The sequence below is a fragment of the Glycine soja genome, chromosome 1, assembly GCF_004193775.1.
Source record: "Glycine soja cultivar W05 chromosome 1, ASM419377v2, whole genome shotgun sequence".
NCBI classification, from domain to species: domain Eukaryota; kingdom Viridiplantae; phylum Streptophyta; class Magnoliopsida; order Fabales; family Fabaceae; genus Glycine; species Glycine soja.
This window is the reverse complement of record NC_041002.1, coordinates 46,095,891-46,120,566: the sequence shown is the minus strand read 5'-3', so window position 1 is coordinate 46,120,566 and position 24,676 is coordinate 46,095,891. Positions and strand designations below refer to the sequence as shown.

At 33.0% G+C, this 24,676-nt stretch overlaps 1 long non-coding RNA gene across 1 annotated transcript; it reads right to left on the bottom strand.

Moving 5' to 3' along the window:
- Window positions 1-9,819: 9,819 nt before the first annotated feature.
- Window positions 9,820-12,523, bottom strand: LOC114417016. The gene is made up of 2 exons (XR_003667693.1): window positions 10,050-12,523; window positions 9,820-9,957 (listed from the first exon to the last, which is right to left on the bottom strand). It is a non-coding gene; the product is annotated as an uncharacterized LOC114417016 (long non-coding RNA).
- Window positions 12,524-24,676: the final 12,153 nt, after the last annotated feature.

Sequence of the window (24,676 nt, the reverse complement as noted above, 5' to 3'; positions counted from 1 at the left end):
CCTATTTTGAGGTGGTTGCCATAGAACTGGTGCACGATATATTTTTTAGGATTCTTTAACGTTTAAAATCCAGAAAAAATGTGTCACGGATATTAGTAATGTGTTGGACATAATTTAAAAAAACACAAAGCATGGACACTTAAGCATTGCTGCAAGGGTCCAAATCATAGTTTTTTTTTTATTTTGTTCTCTTATTTTGAGGTACTTGTTCATGGAATTGGTGCACGATATTTTTTTTTGGATTCTTTGACGTTTAAACTACATAAAAAAATGTGTCACGAATATTAGTAATGAATTGGACATAATTTAAAAAAATGCATAAACATGGACACTTAAGCATTGTTGTAAGGGTCCAAATGATATTTTTTTTTTTACTTTGTTCTCCTATTTTGAGATAGTTGTCCATGGAAATGGTGCATGATATATTTTTTTTTATTCTTTGATGTTTAGATTATGGAAAAAATGTGTCATGGATATCATTAATGTATTGGACCTAATTTAAAAAAATGCAGAACATGGGCATTTAAGCATTGTTGCAAGGTCTAAATCATAGTTTTTATTTTATTTTGTTCTCCTATTTTGATGATGCCAAAGATGAGCGTCATCCAAGTCAAGAATCAAGAAATTCAAGAAGAACGATGTACTTAGTTCATAGGATCTTGAAAAGAATTTCTTAGATGTTGCTGCACAGGTTTGGTTGAGGAAAATATCTTACAAAAGCTTTTAAATAAAATTATGTTTTCAAAAATAAGATGTTTTCTCTCTGGTAATCGATTACCAGACGATGTAATCGATTACCGGTAACTAAAATGCTTTTTGAAAAAGTTTCACAAATTTTGAATTTGAATTTAAAACAATGTAATCGATTACACAATGCATGTAATCGATTACCAGAAGTTAAAACTGTTTGTAATAGCTTTTAGAAATTTGAATTTAAATTTTAAAAGCCTATAATTGATTACAACAATTATGTAATCGATTACCAGACACGAAAATTTCAAATTTCAAGTCTGAAGAGTCACAACTCTTCAAAATTAACTGTGTAATCGATTACCATATTTATGTAGTCGATTACCAGTAAGAAAAATTTCAAAATAACTCCTAAGAGTCACAACTGTTCAAAAAGTTTTTGAATGACCATCAAAGGCCTATAAATAGGTGACTTAGGGTACGAAATTTCTTAGAGTTTTTCTAAACAAAATTGTCTTATCCTCTCAAAATATTCCTTAGCCAAACACTTGCATATTCAATAAGGAATCTTGAGTGATCTTCACATTGTAATATCCTTCTCTTAAAGAGAGAAATTTCTTCTTCTTATTCAAAGAGAATTATTCAAGAGACCAAGGGTCTCTTAAGTTGTAAGGATTTCTGAACACAAGGGAATGATGTCCCTGTGTGGTTCAGACTTTGTAAAAAGGATTTTTACAAGATAATGGAAATCTCAAGCAGGTTGCTTGGGGACTGGACGTAGGCACAGAGCTTGACCGAACCAGTATAAAAACTAAGTTTGCATTCTCTCTTCCCTTAAACTTCTTTTATTTATTGCAGTTTAGCTTTAAAGAAGTTTATTTTGAATTGTTCTTTGTGTAATTCATATTAAGGGTGCGTTGTTAATCCAAAAGAGAGTTAAAATTTTAAGATACTGAGGCCACTTTTATAACAACATACTTTAAAAAAATGCAAAACATGAGTATTTAAGCATTGTTGCAATGGTCCAAATTATAGTTTTTTTGATTTTGTTCTCCTATTTTGAGGTGATTGTCTATGGAACTAGTGCATGATTTTTTTATGGATTCTTTGACGTTTAAAATATAGAATAAATGTGTCACAAATATTAGTAATGTATTGGACATAATTTAAAAAAACACAAAACATGGGCTCTTAAGCATTATTGTAAGGGTCCAAATCATAGTTTTTTTTTTAATTTTGTTACTCTATTTTGTGGTAGTTGTCCATCGAATTGGTGCACGATATATTTTTTTTGGATTCCTTGACGTTTAAAATACATAAAAATGTGTCACGGATATTAGTAATGTATTGGACATAATTTAAATAAAAATGCAGAACATAAACACTTAAGCTTTGTTGCAAGGGTCCAAATCATAATTAATTAGAATTTTATCTGTTGCGTGTGGGCATTCATTGTTCAATCACATGCACTGATAATGTGTGGAGACCCATATTAATGAAAAACACCTTTAATCGATTGCATAAGGTTTGTTGGTAATGTGCAATTGTTCACTATGCAGTCATATGCAATGATACTTGGCATGTTGGCTGCCTTGCACATGGCTTTTGTCTGAATGTTAGGCCTCAAGATTCCAAAGGCCATTAAAAACACCATCTTATTGTCATGCGTCGTGATTCCAATTGCCATTAAAATGACAGCCTTACTATAACGCCTTGAGATTCCAAAACCCCTTTGCACGACTATCTTATTGTCATGCCTCTAGCTTCCAAAGCTTGCCTACCTCTATATTTAAATGCATGATATCACCCTATTCTTTGCATAGTTAGATCAAAGTGTTACTGAGCAAAAAAAGAATAGTGCAAAAAAAAAAAAAAGAGTTTCATCCCAATTTGTGTGTTCATTTATGTCAATGGTGAGATCACTCTTAATTCAATTGGAAACACAGTTTTCACCAGTAATAACACAAGATCGATGTTGTTGTATCCAACGATGACGCTAGCCGACATAACCAATATAATACAATCATCAATTATAGATGCTGATGTTTCGTTTGCAATTACTTCAATTTGGTATCGTTGTCCTATACACGAAATGAATGGACATGTTGAGTATACAGCATGTCCAATTACTGATAAAGAATATGTTTGGTGCATGTTTAATACATTCATAAACATGCAAAGTGTAATATGTATGGAACTTAGAGTTGAAGTTCATACTTCACCATCATTGTCTCACGCTAATGACCTAATTTGGATGGAGATGGAGCAGAAGTTAAATAGTTCCATGAAATTAGAGGAGTGGGCCAATCAGGAATGACCTTTATTCTCTTAAGGTCCGTGGGAACCCCTTGATCACTATTTAAAAAATTAAGGAAAGTAATGCCATAAAACATACCTTTTTTCTGTATTTTCATGTTGATTATTCCTACAAAAAGTACAACAAACCAAAGGTGTTCCATATGAGCACCTAGGTTTGTATTAAAACCAAAAATAAGAAAAAAACCTACCTAATGAGTTCCTATGTACACGGATCATAAAGATGTTGGGTGCATGAGTGATTTTACAAAAGAGGGTTGCAACACTCAACACATTCATCATATCACTTATTTTAGGGATTTGGTTCCTAATAATACCTATTTTAGGCACCAACAAAGCACAAGGATTTAAGCTCTTATAAACCAAACTCTCATCCAATAACTATTTTACTTGAGAAATAACCTCAAGCCCAAGAGGTGTGGCAGTGCTAACAAGTGTCTTTTTATAAAGGAGAAGATGTGGAGGTTGTCTAAAAGGGGAAATTTCTTTAATTTTTGTCTTTATTGCAAAATGACTTTCCTTCTTAGATAACCTCTTGGAGGAGACACTTACCTCCTTACACTTCTCCTTAACCATTAAAGGTTGTCCTTCTTCTTGGGGGTAGGTTTCTTCACTAGATTCTTTCCCTTTTGCTTCTTCACTTTCACTAGAGGAAGGTGAAGTAGTAGCCTCATCTTGGCTACTATAAATGTCTTGGCCCCTCATAATCATGGTTTTCTTGGTGGGGCATTGAGAAGTAATGTGTCCTCTTCCAAGACATTTAAAGCACTTTATAGAGCTAGTCTTCTCCTGCATACTAGCCTTAAGAGGTTGTTTTTCTATTGTATTCCCCTTATCATCTTTGGGATTAGAAGTTGTCGCCCCTAAGATGTCTTGAACTTGGTCTTTCTTTGGATACGAGTGAGAGCCATAAGATTTTGAAGTAGACTTCCTTTTTGTTGGATCAAGTGGCCTTGGAATAATTAAGAAGGGGGGGTTGAATTAATTATTAATTTTCCTTGACTAATTAAAAAACTTATCCTTCTTAAAGTTACTAGATTTAATTAGGCTTTTACTACTGAGTTAAGAAAGTAAGAAACAAAAATAGAAACTTAACCAAAAGTAAAAGCGAAAATTAAAAGTACACAGCGGAAATTATAGAGTGTAGGGAAGAAGAAGACAAACACAAGATTTATACTGGTTCAACCACAAACCGTGCCTACATCCAGTCCCCAAGCAACCTGCGGTTCTTGAGATTTCTTTCAACCTTGTAAAATCCTTTACAAGCCAAAGATCCACAAGGGATGTGCCCTCCCTTGTTCTCTTTGAAAACCCAAGTGGATGTACCCTTCACTTAAACTGATCCACAAGAGATGTACCCTCTCTTGTTCTCAGTATAACAATCCCCAAGTAGATGTACCCTCTACTTGTACCACAAAGGATGTACCCTCCAATGTGTTGGGACAAAGAATTCTCAAGCGGTTAGTCATTTAAATCTTTGTAAGGGGAAACAAAAGATATCTCAAGCGATTAGTCCTTTGAAATCTTTTGCTTAAGGGGAAAGGAAGAGCCAAAAGAATTCTCAGGCGGTTAGTCCTTTGAATCTTTTGTAAGGGAGAAGAGAGACACAAAAGAATTCAGGCAATTAGTCCTTCGTTCTTTTGGCAAAGGGAGAAGAAAATTAAAAAGATGAATAACACAAATTTTTGAACAAACTTTTCTTGGAAGAGGAAGTTTTGAACAAAAACTTTTAGAAAGATGAAAAGAAAAAGAATCAGAAAATTTTGTAGAAAGAGTTGAATGATATTGAATGATGTTAATTGAAAGATAGATTGAAAGATAGATGATTGATCTCTTCTTTTAAAATTCATTCCATGGTCACATATTTATAATCTTTTGATGACTCAAGTCAAAGCTTGTGACTCTTGGCAATTTCTTAAAAAAAAACTAGTCACTTAAAAAGTTGTGACTTTTGAAAAAATCTTCAAAAACAAGTTTCTTGAAGAATTGACTTTTGGAAATGTATTTTTCGAAATCAGTCACTAGTAATCGATTACCATTAAGGTGTAATCGATTACACATCAACAGATGTAACTATTCATTTTGAATTATGAAAATCTTAACGTTTTAAAACACTGGTAATCGATTACTACCTTCTGGTAATCGATTACCAGAGAGTAAAACTCTTTGGTAATGATTTTGTGAAAACTTCTTGTGCTACTCAATGTTTTGAAAAACTTTTTTAATACTTATCTTGATTGAGTCTTCTCTTGATTCTTGAATCTTGATCTTGATTATTCTTGAATCTTAAATCTTGGAACTTGATTCTTGAATCTTTGCTTGAAACTTTGCTTAACTCTTGATTCTTTGGCATCATCAAAATAACCTTGGAAGGCATTGCTTCCACACTTTTAAGTTGTTGCTCTACCCTTATTTCTCAATCTAAGTAAGCCTCTACATTGTCATTCCCATGGAAGTATGGGAGGTTAATGTTAGCCTCTTGAGGGTTTCTTTCCTTTTCTATCCTATGGGAGTGAGGTCTAAGATGTGACCTATGCCTTCCTTCGTAATAGTCATAAATTTATTCACTTAGGCTCTTGCAAGAGTTATGACTACTATAGGACGCATGTTTTTCTTTTCTTAACTCTTTTAGTATTTTCCTTCTTTCTTCTTCCCTTATTTGTTCCCTCTCATCTTGATTTATTTCTACCCTCTCTTTTCCTTTTTCTTTTCTTTCTAGTTTTTCTTTCCATAACTTGAGGGAACTCAACTCATCTAAGATTCTAGATAGAGGGTCCTTATGACTAGTACCCTCACCATTAACACTAGATGAATGATGACTCATGTTGATTCCTAAGTTGTGGTACTTTTTTGTTGGGGGTTTACAAAAGGTAAAATCTAGGGTTCAAAAGAACTCAAGATATGTGTGATAAGCAAGAAGAAAGTATTATGTAATAACAAGATAAACTAGGCATGACTAGTAAATAAAATAAGCTATGTAAATAAGCAAGAAATTAAAGTGCAAGAGATGTAAACTAGGTGGATCCTAAGAGTGTTTGGATGACCTCATTTAAGGTTCCCAATAAAGCACTCACTATCCTAAGGGAAAAAGAAAATTGCCTAAGATTATTACACACAAATGGAAGTAGGGTGACTTATTGGAGGATCCTAACTTACTTCTAATGAAAGGTCTTTTTGTTACAAAATTTGAAAGTAATGAAGGTAAACGTACAAGTGTCCAATTACAAATAAATTGCCAATTACAAAAAGGTCCTCAATTTTGGTGGCTATTCTTTCTTTGGTGTTTCACTCAATTTGGAGTGCTTCTTAGTCCAATAGCTCTTAAGGTGGTTGGCCCCTTGCTTCTTGACTCATATTCTTCAATGGATGACACTAATCCTTCTTTCCAATTCCCTATATGGAAACTCACAAACAAGGAAACAAAGAGACAAGAAATAACCAAAGACCAAAAAATGAAATGAAAGCTAAACCAATAGAGTTTTAACAAGACAAATTTTCAAGGATTATTCAACAATTAAAGTAATGAAAAGGACAAAAAAGCAAGCTAGAACTTAAAGAGAAACTTAGAATGGCTCTAGAGTATAGTAAAAAAAACTAAAAAAAAAGACTCAACAAACCTCTAGCTTTGGCACTTGTTTTCAAACTAATTTTCAATTGAAATTTCAGAACTAAGATTAGTATAAAATAGGCACTAATTATAGAACAAATTTTGAGCCAAAACAATAAGCACAATTCCTTTTCACTTTTTTTTTCCTGGATATTGATTTTTCTACCAACTTCTGTAATTTTTCGTATTTTTTCCTTTTATTCAAATCACTTGGTTATTTTTTATAATTTTTTTTCCAGATGTCTAGAAAATTCAGTAAAAATTTCAGCTCAAAATTCTCAATTACCAATTCCCAGTAATTTTTACAAGTTCGTATGTTCAAGCTGTCAGCACCAGTGATTTCAAACTTCGAATTTTTTAAGCATGGTATATTGATTGCCTTGGGTATACTTTCAAACTTCTTATGTATGTTGAACTCACTAGGATTTTTTACCACAGTTTTAGGAGTTCAATATTCACTCAGGATCAAAATTTCAGCCAACAATTCAATCACCAAAACTCAAATTCACAATAAACACAATCATAAGGAAACCTAAAAGTTCAAGAAAAAGGTTCACCATCAAAGACTCTCTAAGAATTTTGCATGAACATGTTAAGGACTAATTAACACGTAAGATTTGAATCAAATCAACTAATAGGCTAAAAGAATTTCATACACTCATGAACAAATGAGTTAAACAAAGAAACAAGAAAAATAAAATTCAGCACAACATATGGAATCTTATGTGACAAGTTTGATGACTAGACATGAATTCTATGATAAAACTAAAAAAAGGTGAACAAAAAAATAGAAAAACAAAACTCAAAGGAACCTAAACTCAACACAATTCATGTTTCAAGAACAAGAACAAGAAATTTGAACCATCGAAAAATCAAATCTAGCTTCTATAGCAAGTTTAATCGGTAAAAATTCTAAAGAATCATGTTAACAACATTCAACACAAGACATGTGAAGAAATACATGGAGAAAAATGAAGAAACAACAACGGAGGAGAAGGTAAAGCTGAAATTTAATGGAGGTTTAAGGAGCACCTACTTGAAGCTCTTGTGCTCTGATTACCACTTGATGGAAGCTTGCTTGTGAAGCTTCTATAGAGGATGGATCATTGAGCTTCAATAAGGTCCTTCAATGGTTATTTTTCACCATGGAGATGCAGCAGAAGATAAAGGAGAAGAAGTGAGAGGAGGCGCCATCCACTAGGGAGTAAGTCATGGAAGAAAGAGCTTCACCACCGAGAGAGTGTCTTGGATAAGAAGCTTAGAGAGAAAGCTTCAATGGAGGAAAATAAAGAGAGAGAGAGAGGGGGGCACGAAATTGAAGGAGGAAAAGAGGGAGAGAAGTTGAATTTTGAAGTGTATCTCACAAGACTCTCATTCATCAAAGTTACAACAAGTATTACACATGTTTCTATTTATAGCCTAGGTAGCTTCCTTGAGAAATTTCCTTGAGAAGCATCTTTGAGAAGCTTCCTTGAGAAGCTAGAGCTTAGGTACGCACAGTCCTCTAGTAACTAAGCTTACCTCCTTGAGAAACTTCCTTGAGAAGCTTCCTTGAGAAGCTAGAGCTTACCTACACACACCCCTCTAATAACTAAGTTAACCTCCTTGAGATGAGAAGCTTAAGCTTAGCTACACACACCTCCTATAATAGCTAAGCTCACCCCCATGCCAAAATATATGAAAATACAAAAAAGTTCATACTATAAAGACTACTCAAAATTCCCTGAAATACAAGGCTAAAACCTTATACTACTAGAATGATCAAAATACAAGGCCCAAAAGAAGGAAAAACATATTCTAATATTTACAAAGAAAAGTGGAACCAATATTGGCCCATGGGCTCAAAAATTTATCTTGAGGTTCGTGAGAATTCTAAGACCTTCTTTAGCAGCTTTAACCCATTTCTCTTGGAGTCTTTTATCCAATACCCTTGGGGGATAGAATTACATCACAGGACCAAAAGGATAAAAAATATTACAACTATAAAGACCAAAATGAATGTTTTAAACTATATAAAGAGACTAGAAGGGAAAGTTATTGTAACTATAATGACCAAAAGTAGGGTAATTAAGCTTTTTGGTATATTGCATTTTTTTAGTTTTTTTGTGTGAAATATAGAGAATTAAAGCAAAAATGATTTTTTAACATAAATGAAAATGTTGTTCAAGAATTAATTTTTGGGATGACGAGTCCAATTATTGCTCCTATGTATGCATAGGTGTTTGGTAAAATTCACATAATTATGAAAATATTATTGTTAATTGGTTAACTTCAACTTTGAAAAAAATGGTTTTTCTTTGAAAATATATTTTTGGAAAGGTTGAGTTTAATTTTGAAAGGAATTTTATTTTGAAGATTTCTAAAAACTGGAAATTTAAATTAATTTTGAAGATTGACTTTCATTTTGAAAAAAAGAAGCTTATTTTGTATTGAGAAAAATAAACCCATTTGCTTCAAGTTATTGTTAGTAAATACTATTAAAAAAAACTCTTAACATACAAATGGTATTTAAGATAACGCTCGCAAATATTAATATAGAAGAAAAAAAATTAAATTTAACACGAACAACATTAAACAAAATATTCGTATTGTGTAAAAGCAAAAAAAAAAAAAATGAAGCAAACAATATATTTGCAATATTTTATATTTTAATCTAGATAACTTTGATTAACCTTTCACGTAGTATATAATTAGTCACATAAACCCATCGCAATCTTATCCAGTTAAGAGACAGCTTAGGATATAACTTTTGAAGGATGGAGAAAATAAATTTTTATTTTGAAGCAGTATCTTCTAATTTAATAGTTTTAAAAACATATAAAATAATATATTAATATAATTTTAGTACTATTCTAACACTTTATTTTTTATTTTAATTAAACTCTTTGAATTCGTTAAATATTACCTAATTTTTAATTTGAAAAAAAAATTATCCTCCTTTCCTTTGAACTTGGAAACCTTCCCAACAAAGGACCCATGAAATAGTTAAGTGAATTGTTTGATTTTAATTAATAATTTTACAAATTTAAATTTTATTTTAAAAATACTAAAAATTAAATGATTTAAGTAGTGGTTATATTCAATAACAATACTTATAATTCAAGGGATATTTTTTTCACCAATTAGTTCATCCACTTATATATAAAATGAGTGAGTATCTTATTAATAGACTTCATAGTAAATTAATAATATACAAAAAATAACCATTAATATTTGAAAATGAATCTATATTTCTTATAATTACACCTAAAAAATATATCAATTTAATTCTACAATAAAGGACCAAAAAAGTAACTAATAAGATTTCTTGATCCATACAAGGTAGAAGTGATTCCTTCTTTCACCTAGCAGATGATGGGAAAATGTGAAAGACTGAGATATTCAAGTAGTAATAATAAATGTTAATTAGAGGACAATGGGGATATGTGATACATACTTGTATAGTAAATATTATTGGTGGAATGTTTACTCCGCCGGAGATTTCCACCTACAATCACGAAAGGTTTTACAAGAAAAATGGATGAATAAATCAAAGAAGAAAGCAATGGGTAATGTGAAAGCAGACATGTATATTGGTACCAGTTGCGACAGAACAAGCATTAGGAGAAGATAAAACACGCACTGAATCCATGGAAACTCCGAACCCAATAATAAGAACTCTAATAACACTTTCTGTAGAAAATAAAAAATAAAAAATAAACAAGCACACACATACAGCGGAAAAGAAAAGGGGAAGAGAGATTTTATATACAAGTTAGAATTAATCGATATGATTTGATTTATATACAAATTGATGCACACCATCGCACATGGTAAGCCTTTCGAATGCAAAAAATTACAATGTAATAATAAAATAATAATAGTCAGAAGTAATTAAATAAAGCAAAAGCAAATAAAAGTAACTGAAGACGCCGTAAATAAAGCAAAAACAAATAAAAGTAACTGAAGACGCCGTAGTATCGGACTAATTTCTTTATTAATCATTCATATTTGAGTCTAATTAGATGTTGCAAGCAGTATTAATTAGATTTTTATTATCGGAACAATTAGTATTAGATTTGTTTATCATTACAAGCAGTATTTTCTTTAGTAATGCTCACTACTACAAAAACTTATTTTTCGTCGGTTCTATAGCATATTTAAGACGATTTTCCAGTAGAAAATTAAGATTTTTGACGATAATCTCATAAACAATCGTCTTACAATGTATATTTCTTTTTAAGACGAATTTTTAAAAAATCATGACCATTCTTAAAATCCTCACTATATTTTAAAAAAATTAAAAGTCTATTAAATTAATTATCTCTAAATAGTTATTATTAAACTCATAACCAACAAACAAATTTAATAAAAAAATTAAGCAATTTATCATACACTTAATTAACAACATAAGAGGCAAATGATACATAGAAGAAAACACCAATACATTTAATTTATAAATTCTAGAACCAAAAGATTTATCATTACTATTTTGCAGTCAACTATTTAGCATACACCAAAAACATGGATAAAGGGGAAGAAAGAGTAATATTTAGCAGTCAAATATTTAGCATTCAAATATTTACCAAATCTTCAAGTGCCTTAAAGATATGCGCCTCTGACAAACCTTCCAATTTAATGCCTTTCTCAACACCCAAATCTAGAATTACGGAACAAATTATAGGAAATCAGGGTCCATCACAAATAGATTTTGAAAATGATGCAAATAAAAAAAAGATACCTTAACAAGATATAATCAAAAAGACATGTCAAAAATGGACAATTGAAAAGCTCCGTTTATAAACTAGAATTCTTGCCTTGGAAATGTTTTTAACAGTTGAGTTTTACAATTGAAAAGCTTTCATAAGCTAGAAGCTAATCAACATTACATCGATCATTAGTATCCTCATAATCGTAGGTTCATAATTATAGAAACCCGTATTTTTTCCCCCTCTTGTGCATATACATGCTCTCACACACAACCAATTGCACATACATGCTCTCATTACATGAACTTAAATTTATTAAACAACGTCATGAGTATAAATTTGACACATATTAGAATTAATTCATATCAATATTATGTTAGTTTAAAAAATTTCACGCAGAAAAAATCATATATACAAATTCTTATATTAAATAAATCATTCTTCTTTTATATATCAACACAATGAAATCTTTTGTTATTATATGAATCCTATAAATTTGACAGATATTTGTATAATGTACACTAAAAAAAAGAATGACTTAGTAAAAATTAGTATAAGTTAAAAAATTAATTGATACATGATTAATTAATTATATTATAATATATAATATGTTTATGTATAATTAGATGCCAATTACAAATATACTTATAAATAACTAATTTATGTAAAATTTAACATACAATTAATAAGATAAACTAGACAATTTAATAATTAAATTTGTTAACTTTATATTTCATAAAAAAATACAGGTGTCTACATGTCTTTATGTACGGTTATGACTACATATAAACAAATATGGCATAAAGTTTATATGGATTTTATCTTGTTGTCTTTTTTCCATCCCAAATTACTGTCATGCTACTTTGGTTAATGGCACTTATTTGTGAGAAATGTTACTATTAGTAAGTAATAGGACATTCTCAACTTACAAAGAGAATAGCAAGAGTGAGGATATTACTTATAGTTTACATCTCACTTGGCTCTCTAGTATTGGAAGTATGACTAAAAGAGGGACAACACAGCTAAGTCCTGGAATAGCAAGTAGAAAAGCAACAAAATTAATTATATAAAAACTGTTCTTTACTGACATATTACTTATCAATCTACAACTGTTTATCAGAAGATGTCAGCAGGTAAACTCATACAATATGAGTTCTAACATCCACATTTTTTTGTGATAAATATTACATACTTAATGACACTGTAACCAGGCAAGAGTGTAAGACAAAAACCTGCTAAAGAAGTATTCTGAGAGTTGCTGAACCAAATCTCGTAGGAAGCTCACCTCTCTCTGCAAGAAGCTATATATATATATATATATATATATATATATATATATATATATATATATATATATATTTGATAAGTTGCATTATCCATATTTAGTGTCACATATCACAATGGATTCATGCACAGACAAACTTGTTTTGACCATGATTTCTTTTCAATGCAGTAAACAAAACAAAGTAATAGCATATAAAAGAACAAGGCCGGAAAAAGAAATTTACACACCAAGAGATTGCATACTAGAAGTAAAAGGAGCAACATGATTTGGCAGGGCAAGAGTAGGAAAATGACAGTCACTAACTAGTACAACTAAATCAATATTATCTTTAAGAAAATCAATGGGATCCATAATAAATCACTGGATTGTAAAGGACAGAAGGAAGGACGCAAAGAATTCTAGCCATCAAAATTAGCTATATATTTTATTGTATTAACTACAAAAAATAACAACCACAAGCTTTTCCATTGAGACTTTTCTCCAAAACTTATATGCTATGTTGGAATGTGAATACCTTCGTAAATATTTTATAAAAGCGTGAATGTGTTTGTCAGTATCAATCTAAACAAATTACAACTGTTCAGCTCTACCTCAGATCTATCAATAGTCATGAAATCATGTTTATTTTTGTTAGTCACGTGCATTATTTTTTCTTTAATGCATAAAAAAGTTTCCTATTTCTTGGAAACATGAAAATTGAAGTACTAGTGAAAAATATTAGGTACCATTAATACATCAACATTGTCATCATGTCTTTTTTGCAAACAAGGTGCAGAAATAGTCCTTGTTTATCTTCAGTTTTAAATAGACATTCAAAACACACAAATACCTATAGAACAAATGCAGAAGAAGACAGAGAGAGTGCAGCACCAATCACTACAGCTTCATCAACACTTCTAATGTTCACCTATGAATATGATTTCAACATAAATTAAAGATTAAAGCAGTGAAGCCTCTTAAGGTTTTATTGATATTATACCTTTTCATATCTAGCAATAACAATAATTAATCATCTTTGTAAGCAAACAATCATCTTAAAAGATTAAGCTGTTAGGCATATTGACTTTGAGTTGAAACTACAATTTGATTAGAAGAATAGGGGCATTAAGGAATGAACTCCATACTTCATTTTCTACTAGGGGAGATCAGATCTATGGATCAAGCCATGCCATTGGGGCTCTATCAAACACCACCTTGAATAGGGATTTTAATTATTAATTCAGAGCATAAAGGATTATCTAGTATATGGTCAACTAGCATCTTGTAGAATGTACAAGAAGTGGGAGCCACTTCCTAAAGGCTCAAGTTTTAGGTAAGTGTCTAGTAATTTCTTTCAAAATTTAGAAGCTTCGATCACTATCAAATTTCTTATTTGGAAGTGTCTATACTCCGAATGCATGCATTCTTTCTGTCTGTCTCTCGCAAGAATGACTGTCATATCAAGAAAAAGTAAAAACATGAAACTAAGAAAAATAGTCAAGATATTGAAATCCAAATTCTTTTTCTGTGTAGCCAATCGACGAGTTACACCCTGAAATAGATAAATGTGAGCAAGATTTGAGTACCATCATTATACTAGATTAGAAGCATTAAAATCCCTTCAGATTATAGAGAACAAAAAGACATGATATGTATGTAGGACACCTACAATTGCAGAAGCATCTCGACCAAGCTGTGCAAACTGAAGACCAATGCCACCTTGATTGGCCAAGAAATGACCAGTTGCATAACGACTGGTGGAAACAGCTAGCCAGTTTGGAGTAGATCTCCACATACTTTGTTTGGTTAATTTGAAGCCCTATTAAAAAAAACTATTGCATTGCATACACATAAACAATAAACCAAAGAATATTTTAAAACACTCCCATCTAACTGTGAAATGTTTTAAAACATTAGAATCTAATCGACAAGAATATTATCGTGCACACTAAATTTTGTACACCATATGGCCCAATGCCTACATCATTTGCTTAGTACACCAAAACATGTGAAAAAGTTTTCCAATATATAACAAAATTTACACACCTTGTTACTCAAAGGAAATGTCGGAATTTCTACATTTAAAAGGCAGCTTTTGGGAAAAGTTCCCTTTTCAACATCCCTAATAGCTATGATTATTAATGGTAAACAAACTGATACAACATCCTTGAAATCGTTTTCTTAACTGTCATCCATCTTCCTACAACAGGACACGATATCAATTCATAACACCCAGCTTCAGCACAGTTAAAAAAAATGTGTAGAATCATCAATTTACCGATTTAATGATATTGATAATGCCGGTACACCACATAATAATGCTTCCCTAGCTCTGGCAACAACGTACCAGAGTAACCGTGCAGAAGAGGGAGTGTTGTTCCTTGGAGTAACCTGCCTCTAAAATGAGCCTCTTGTAATGGTAAACCCTCGTCTTCTCCAACACCTTTGTGCTTGGGTTTGAAATAGTAGGAAACGGAGGCGAGATTGTCATGCTTGAAACACAAGCGGGGCTCTATTTCACGGGCGAACTCGTCGGTGAACCAGACCCGGCTCACGTCCAGGTAGAGTCTCAGCTCCTTGTGCTGGTAAAGCCACACCACGTAGCGCCGCCATAGCGCGTGTGGCTCCTTCTCGAGTCTAGTGTTGAGAGATTTAGTTGTTGCTGTGGCGCGAGAGCCTCATGCCTAAGAGAGTAGAAAGGTTTGGAGGGGAGGAGTGGGGTGTGGCGTCGTTTTGGGGTGGAGTGGTTGAGAGATGGGGAGGATGAGCAAATGCCTGAGATTGCAACCATGATTTGAAATGAAATGAATGAGAACAAGGGTTAGTAACTTAGTAAACATTCTTTTGTTTATTGGGAACAAATACGAAGACGGTCCTTTCTTGAAACTCGTCGTCCTTTAAGTTTCCAATAATTACAGAAATATCACCGTGTCACATTCTAAGACGATTTTGCATAACTGTCTTAGAATGTGCGTCATAAAAATAAAATACAATGATCTTAATTACAAAAATGTCACCGCGTCACGTTCTAAGACGGTTTCCGTATAACCCTCTTAGAATGTGCATCGTAAAAAATAAGTTTTTTAGTAGTGGCTATTCCGTACGAAAGCTTCTTGCACGAATCGCACAAATAAGTTATGTGGGGTTAGTTTCTTTTTTCAAGAAAATAAATATTAGTTAAAATAATATTAAAATAAAAGATAAGTCTTGGCACAAATACACATTCGTGCAATTTTTACAAAAACACTTTCGTACAAACAAGCATTTCTCATTTTTTTCAAGGTACAAATTTAACATACAAACTAATGAACAATAACAAAAAATAAAGGAAAGGAGGCAAGGATAATTGGTATGAAATTTTGTATATTAATAATAGCAATGATTACATTATTTATAGTTTGTACAATGGGAAAGAATGACCTAAAACCTAGGAAGATAAGATGGAATCAAAGCATATTCTTGTACTATTTATGGACAGCTCATAAATGAAATATATATACAAGAAAAATAAGAGAAGGGAAATAATGCTCTGTTGTCATATATTGTTGCTGCTATGTGGTATTTAAGCTAGGATTATATGCTTTCTTTGTTAGCCCCCCACAAGTTGGAGGTGCAAAAAGTGTTTTGTAATTGCAGCTTGGAAAGATTGGTGCTGAAGGATTGAGGAGGAAGAGTCTTTGTGAATATATCCGCAAGTTGATTTGAAGAAGAGACTGGGAGCAGTAACATGAGTCCTGCTTGGGATTTTTCACATACTAGATGACAATCAATGTCCAAGTGTTTGGTGCATTCATGAAAGACCGGATTGGCAGCAATGTGAAGAGCACTATGATTATCATAGTAAAGTACGAAAGGCTTGGAAAGGGGAATCCGTAGATCTCTTAGAAGGTAAGTAAACCATTGTAATTCACAAGTTGCAGAAGCAAGTGCTCGATATTCAGCCTCAGAAGAAGAATGTGATACTGTAGTTTACTTCTTAGTTTTCCATGAAACAAGTGAATTGCCTATAAAGAAGCAATAACTAGTAATAGAGCGCCTAGAGTCAATACATGTTGCCCAATCAACATCACTAAACCCAAGTAGATGAGGAGAGCAAGTCGTTGAAAAGATAAGCCTTTGCATGGACACCCTTTGAGATATCGAAGAATGCGAACAGTTGCAGCATGATGAGCTTTTGTTGGTTTTGACATAAATTGACTTAGTTGCTGTGTAGCAAAGGCAATATCAGGGCGTGTGCTTGTCAAATAGACCAATTTTCCAACTAGGCGTCTATAAGGTAGGGGATCATCAAGAAAACCAGAGGAATCATTATGGAGTCGAAGAGAACTATCCATAGGAATGGAGGATGGCTTACACCCACGCATACTAGAATCTTTCAGTAAATCCAAACAATACTTACATTGGCACAATGAAATTCCTTTATCAGAATGTGCAACATCAATCCCCAAAAAATATTTTAGTTTCCCCAAATCCTTAATGTGAAAATTAGTGTGAAGAATACACTTAATGCGTTCAATCTCAGCAAGGGAATTACCGGTCAGCATAATGTCATCAACATATACAACTAGAGCAATAAATTCATAATTATGAGCCTTGATAAACAGATTATGATCAGCATGGGCATGTGAATAACCCCAAGTCAGCAATAGATTAGATAATTTCTCATACCATTTTCTGTTGGATTGCTTTAATCCATAGAGTGATTTCTTCAATTTTCAACTCTGACTTGATGTGTAACCAAGCAATCCAGGAGGGATCTCCATGTAAACGTCCTCCCTGAGGTCCCTGTGTAAGAAAGCATTGCTAACATCTAATTGATGGAGGTGTCATCGATTAATTGATGCCAAAGAAAGAACAACTCTAACAGTGGTCATCTTAACAACAAGGGAGAAGGTTTCAAAGTAATCTATGTCCTCAATTTTAGAGTATCCTTTGGCAACAAGACGAGCCTTGTAACACTCAATGCTACCATCTTGTAATCGTTTGATCTTATTTACCCACTTGCACCCAATTGGTCGTACATGAGAAGGGGTTTAAACAATGTCCCAGGTTTGATTCAACTGCAGAGCCTTGATCTCGTATTTCATGGCATCACGCCAACATTGATGTTTCACAGCTTCATGAAAACTGGTGGGTTGGTGCTCAGATGACAGAGTCATAAGGAAATGGTGATGAGATGGAGAGACATGAGTGTATGAGAGGAAACTCTGAATGGGATATGCGCATGTTGATGAGGATTGAGCAAACTTGAGGGAAGGAATTTGAAATTGATAATCAGAAAGGTAAGAAGAAGGATAAGTGTCGCGGCTAGGCCGACTTGGTAAAGCATGGTTAGACGGTGGTGAGTTTGGTGGTTCTTGGATGTGTTGATCAATGATGTTGGGGTTTGGTGTGTCGATTTCAGGAGGAGTTGAAGGATTTGGGAAAGGTGATGATGAGCCATTGGGTTGAGGAATGGTTGGGTCAATGTTTGTTGTGATAGGTGTGGATGGGGTAAAGTGAGGTGGTGTAGGTAGTGTATATGAAATTGGGTCTATAGGTGAGTTTGGCTGGGCTTCGCTAGTAAAGAGGTTTTGGTTTATGTGGAAAGGAAAGAAGAATTCATGGAAAACAACATTTCTAGAAATGAATATTTCTCTTGTTTTAATGTCTAAAATAACATATCCCTTTGTACCATTTTGAAAACCTAAGAATGCCCCTTTTCTTGAACGAGGTTGAAACTTGTGAGTTTGATTATGATTTGATGCATAGCATAAACAACCAAAAACTTTGATCATAGAAAAATCTGGGTGAGTTTTGTATAAAAGCTCAAATGGTGTTTTATAAGAAATAACGGGAGAGGGAATGCGATTTATAAGGAAAACGACATGTTTTATAGCATAAGACCAAAAATTTGTTGGAATTTTAGATTGAAACATAAAGACCCTAGCTACATTAAGGATGTGTTGATGTTTGCGTTCCACTCTTCCATTTTGTTGTGGGGTATACACACAACTATTTTGGTGAATTATACCCTTTGAAGAGAAAAATTCTTTAAGAAAAAATTCAAGACCATTATCGGATCGAATGCATTTAATTTTTGTTTCAAATTGATTTTCAATTAAATTAATAAAATTTTGAACATGTGTCTTCACTTCACTTTTTGATTTTAATAAAACCACCCAAGTATATCTACTAAAATCATCAAGTATAGTTAAGAAATGTCTATGTCCATGAATTGATGATTTAGAAAATGGTCCCCAAATATCCATATGAATCAACTCAAAAATTTTAGAGCTTCTACTTGAACTAAGAGAAAAGGGTAATCGTTTTTGTTTAGCCAAATAACAAATGTCACAAATTTCATTAGAATCTTTTGAAATAAAAGGGAATTGTTGATTTAAGACATTCAGACAATTACCAGATAAATGACTTAATCTAAAATGCCAAAGCTAGGAGTTATTAATGTTGGTGGTGGTGATATTGTTGGTATATGGGCTTCTATCCTTTCCAACTATCAAGTGAAAAAGGCCTTCCTTCAAGTCATCCAAACCAATTGTCTTCAACGTGCTCATGTCCTGTATTTCAGAAGAAAATTTAGAAAGATCACTAGAAAAGGTAATACAACATGGGAAAGTGTATAATAACTTTGGGATAGACAAAAGATTGAAGCTAAAATCAGGAACAAAAAGAAAATTATGGATAATAAAATCTGGAGTGAATTTTATGCTACCCGAAATGTGGGCTTGGACAGTGGATCCATTGGGTAAATTAATCTTTACTGGTGTAATTGTAGAATATGTATAAAAATAGTCTAAGGAACAAGTTATATGGTTTGTGGCTCCAGAATCAATTACCCATGGTGTGGTGTGTGAACTAAGAGTGTTAAGTGTGTGTGTGTGGTGGAAATAGAAAAAACAAAGTGACTACCAAAACCAGAATTGTGAAATTGATTTGAGCTTGAATGAGTGAGGTTGGCTCGTGTAAGAGTAGTCTCTGAGCTTGCACCACCAGGTCTAGAGGATTTGCTGAGAAGATTCATCAATTGTTGGTATTGGGCCATTGTGATGTGAAACTCATAACCCTGAGCTGAGCTTTCTTTCTTGTTTTCTCCTCCATGAGTTAGGGTTGCCACTTCAACGTTGTTCACCGCACCTCCACCTGAGGAGGTTGTGCCGCCACCAGAAGCAGATTTATTGTTAAAGAGACATGGGCGACCTGGGTATTTTGAATGTTCAGGAGGGTACCCAAACTTAGAGTAGCAAACATCACTGGTGTGACCAAGTTTGTCATAGTGGCTACATTTTGGCAGCATGGTGTTCGATTTCTAGAAGCAAAAATCAATGGTGTGACCGAGGTGGCCACAGAAGTCACATTTACGTGTCAATTTGGCCCCCCTGGTTGTGGGTTGCCTCGGCCTTTTCCAGAAACTGCATTAATGAATGGGTTTGAGTCCAAGTTGGGTTGGAATGTTGTCGTTCATGTTGGATGATCATGGAAAATACTCGATTGGCAGAGGGAAGAGGATCGAGCAAGAGAATATGAGAACGCACCATGGCAAAATGCTCATCAAGGCCTTTAAGGAAGCGGATGATAAAATCCTATTGGTGGTAAGTCTTTGCAGAGCAAGAACAAGGAGGCAAAGGGCGATAGTTACCTAGTTCCTCCCACAAAGACTTGAGAGTAGTGTAGTAATCAGTCACAAAGAGAGAGCCTTGTTTAAGAGCATAGATTTCCTTCTACAATTCAGCGACTCAAATAAAATCACCTTGAGAGAAGCGTTCACGGAGGTCATTCCAAATATCAATAGCATTCTCAAAGAAAATAACACTTTGAGCAATAGAGGGAGAAAGAGAGTTAAGCAGCCATGACATGAGAAGTGTATTGCATCGCTCCCAGGAAGAATAAATCGGGTCTGTGGGCTGAGGAATTGGAATAGATCCATTGAGAAAGCCCATTTTGTGCTTGAAGATAAGAGCCATTCGAAATGAACGGGACCAAGATTGAAAATTATTGGCAGTAAGTGGAGGAGTAACAATAACAGATGTGGGACTCTCATTGGGATGGATATAGAAAGGGCAGGCTGGGTTTTGAATGGGATCGATGAAGGAAGGTGGTGGTGGTGGAGTGGGAGGTGGAGGTGGAGTAAGATCCTCCTCACCAGATGAGCCGGAGGTAGCCATAGGGAGATGGCGGCTAAAACCTTAGAGGGCTCTTGATACCATAAAAGAAAATAAAGGAAAGGAGAAAAAGAGAATTGGTATGAAATTCTGTATATTAATAATAGCAATGATTACATTATTTATAGTCTGTACAATGAGAAAGAATGACCTAAAACCTAGGAGGATAAGATGGAATCAAAGCATATTCTTATACTATTTATGGACAGCTCATAAATGAAATATATATACAAGAAAAATAAGAGAAGGGAAATAATGCTTTGATGTCATATATTGTTGTTGTTATGTGGTATTTAAGTTAGGATTATATGCTTTCTCTGTTAAACAGATAACGAGTCCACTAACATACTCTCTAAAATCCCTTCAGGGAAAGAACACCATGATTGAAACCTAGACATTTGCTCCTCCATTTTCCTCCTAAGAGATGTGTGAGAACAACACTAACTAGTCTCGACTAGCCATCTCATTTATGCTAAGAATCATAGTAGCATAGTTATGCATATTATTATACAGGATAAAGTATCCTGTCAGGTTGAGGAAACACCTCACATTCAAGCTGAATATTTTCTTTGACCATGTATGCATCCAAATTGAACACTTCTCTTTGGCCACACATCCGCATATGCCGCACAATATGTCTAAATCATCAACATATGCAAATAACAGGTACCATCTGATCATATTATCACTAATAAATCCACTTAAAGATAATTACTTTATTAGAAGGACCTTGGTTGAATAAGACTCTCAATCAATTCTACCCCAAAGAATCATGGTGCTATCCTAAAACAATAAAAACAACTATTTGCTGCTTTGCCTTCACCATGAAAAAATAATTAATTTTTTTTTCTCACCATCAAGCTAATCCAAACACAATATAATTATGAGTTAGGAATCCATTCCACATGTCACTACTTCAACCAAATTTAATTCCAACCACTTTGAAAAGATGCTTACAAAATGGACAAAGAACCCAAAACACAGTATCAAATTACATGCTCAATTCATCCAAATTTCATAGAAAGAGTGAAGTGAAATTGATTTTTCTTAAAAAAGAGAAAGAGAAAAAGAGAAACCGGTACGGTTAAAGGGCGAATAAAGAAGCCTTTGCTGAGTGCAAGGCCAATGCGAGCCAATCCCAAGTCGAGTCCCCGACTGAAGCCTCCTCTCCATTGCGGTTGTCTCTTCTTCCGAAGCGCGTTTGGGGGAAGTTCATCCAAAGTTAATGCCTTTACTCTGTGATAACCATTTTTAATTTACCATTTACAAAGGATGGGTTTTTTTGTGAAATTTGAAGGTGAACGAGAGAGGAACGGTTTCTAGGGTGGTAGAGACAGGCACTTGCTGTGTCCACATTATTGCAAAAAGAGAGGGAGAGAGTTGCATAGAGAAAGAGTTGCAAAGTGAAAGAAAGGAATAAAATTAAAAGAGAAAAAAAGGTTAAGCAATACCACTAAGAAAAAAAGAATTTACATCATCATTCAATCATAACTTACAATATACTTTATTGACTTTTAAAATAATAATCATACTAAAATAATTCAAATAAAAATTAAAAAATAATATAAACTGTTCATGTATAGATATTAAACTCAAATTAAAATAATAAATTTTTTGGACTTAATTACCAATTTGGTCCGCAAAGAAAGAGTAAAATAAGCCAATTTGATTCTCAAGTCTCAAAGAGACGTTTATATAGATACTTACAAATTATTCGTCTTTACATCGGCAGCGACAATCAAACTCATGTCCTTGTGGGATATGTGTAACGTTCCTGATTGTCGACTTCTTGATGAATCACACTACAACACTTCACACACGGTGATACTTCACTCAACATCCTTTGGTCAAAACCCTTCATAGATAACCTTTTTTGAGACCTCATCTTCTCTTAAGATCATCGATTGCCCCCACAAACCGACACAAAATGTTTTAGTGTGTTTTGTCCTCACTCACACTCTTTTTGAAAAACTTCCTAGAAGGTCACTCATCGCATAACTAGTCCAAGTCAAACACGTTTAACTATGAAGTTCTTAAGTGATAAATTATCAAAACGCAAATGTATCTTGTTGGTATACGTAGTACCAATTAATTTCTTTAAGTCATCATCAATTGTACAGTCTTATACTTACATAATCTCTGGTTCCTTCTCATTCTAGTGTGACTCGTTCGAAGTGTTACAATATGAGTTTGTTCCTTCCCAACTAGACCAATATTTATCTGCACCTTTCTCCAATGAATCATATATGAAAGTTGAATACTAAGAAAATTCTATGACTAATTTATTGTAAAAAGAGGTGACTTATGCATTTTTAGAAAAATTAATATGAAATTCACTTAATAATTAAAACTATATTACAAAGTGTAAAAAAAAAATTGTTATAGTAAGAAAAAAAGGATTTTTTTATATTATCATTCAATTAAAAAGTAATGTGAGTATAATTATATTAAAAGTATTGTATATTAAAAATTTGGCTTAATGAACTTTTAATCCTTGATCTTATTTTTTGGTTTAATTTAGTCTTATATTTTTTAAAAAAATTAATTTAATCTTTTATATTTTTAAATTAGTTTAAATTCATCCTTTCATCCACTTAAAATTAACATCGTTGATATTTTAACAATATTATCTTTAAAAACCGTCACAAAATTTGTTTTCTAGATTTTTTGTTCTCTCTCCTCTTCTCCTTTCACAAACCCAGATTCATGTTTCATCTTTTCAACTTCAAGTTCCATGTCCCTCGGAGTGCTTTATCTATACCTTCCATGGAATAACAACTTCCTAGCAATCACTTCCACAATGTTCTCATGGCTCGCAACACAACACAAGATTGGGGATTTTCATTTTGATTTGATTAGGGCTTCTATGATCCTGATTTTAACCAAATGCCCACCTGAGATTTACTTATGGCTTATGATTCCATATTCCTCTCCTTCGGTTGATTGTTTTACTTTTATCCATATTCCATGTTTTTATCCATATTCCATATCGGGGCTGGCTAGGTGGACTCTGATTTGTTGTAACCAGCAACAGCATCTTTGGAAGTGGATTTGAAGCGGCGTCTATGACAAAAATTTTATTAGTTGATAATGTAAAAATTTGTGCATTAATGAAGCATAACAATCAAACATTAAAAAGAAAAGAAAATTGAGAGAATAATTGAAAATAAAAAATATATATTTATAATTTTCTTTTATACTTTTAAATCATTACGAAGTAATTAATAAACAACTTTAATTTTAAACTATATGTTTTTATAACTGAAAAAAATTGCACGACTTTTTTTATTACTTTCATATACTAATATAACATGACTATACACTTTCAAGGACCGGAAAGGTATTTTCCTTTTAAATGATATTTAGCATGTTATACCAACCCGGGTCATTGGTGCTGTTTACCTTGTTAAACTAATACCAGCATATAGTTGAAGCGGGACATTTGTGTTTGGTAGGAAAGAGAAAAATACAGTAGATAAAAATAAAAATAAACGTTAGGTGACATAAAGTGATAAATAAAATTGTTTAGTCGAAGAAAAAATAGAAAAAAGACAAAAAGAGAAAGAGAGAAGAGTGAAAATAAATAAGAAATAATACAAATGAATCTCATTATTTTTAAACTTATTTTCTCCATACTTCTTAACCCAACATCCAAAATTATTTTCATCTCCTAAACCAAACACCAAAGACAGCTTTAATACATATCATAAAGTATGAACCATAAACGTAAATGCTATTTTTTTAATACTGCAATATTGACACCTAATCATAATAAAATTTAAATTTAAAAAAGTAATCCGATTCTTTAGGTTACCCTCCTCCACTATCCTTTCACTCGTTAGACATACATTTTTTGTTACCAAAAATTTCCTGTTTAACTTGTTTCATGCTTCAGGTTTAAACCCCTTGCAAATGCAAAAAACATTTTTCTACACGTCATAACAGCAAATTA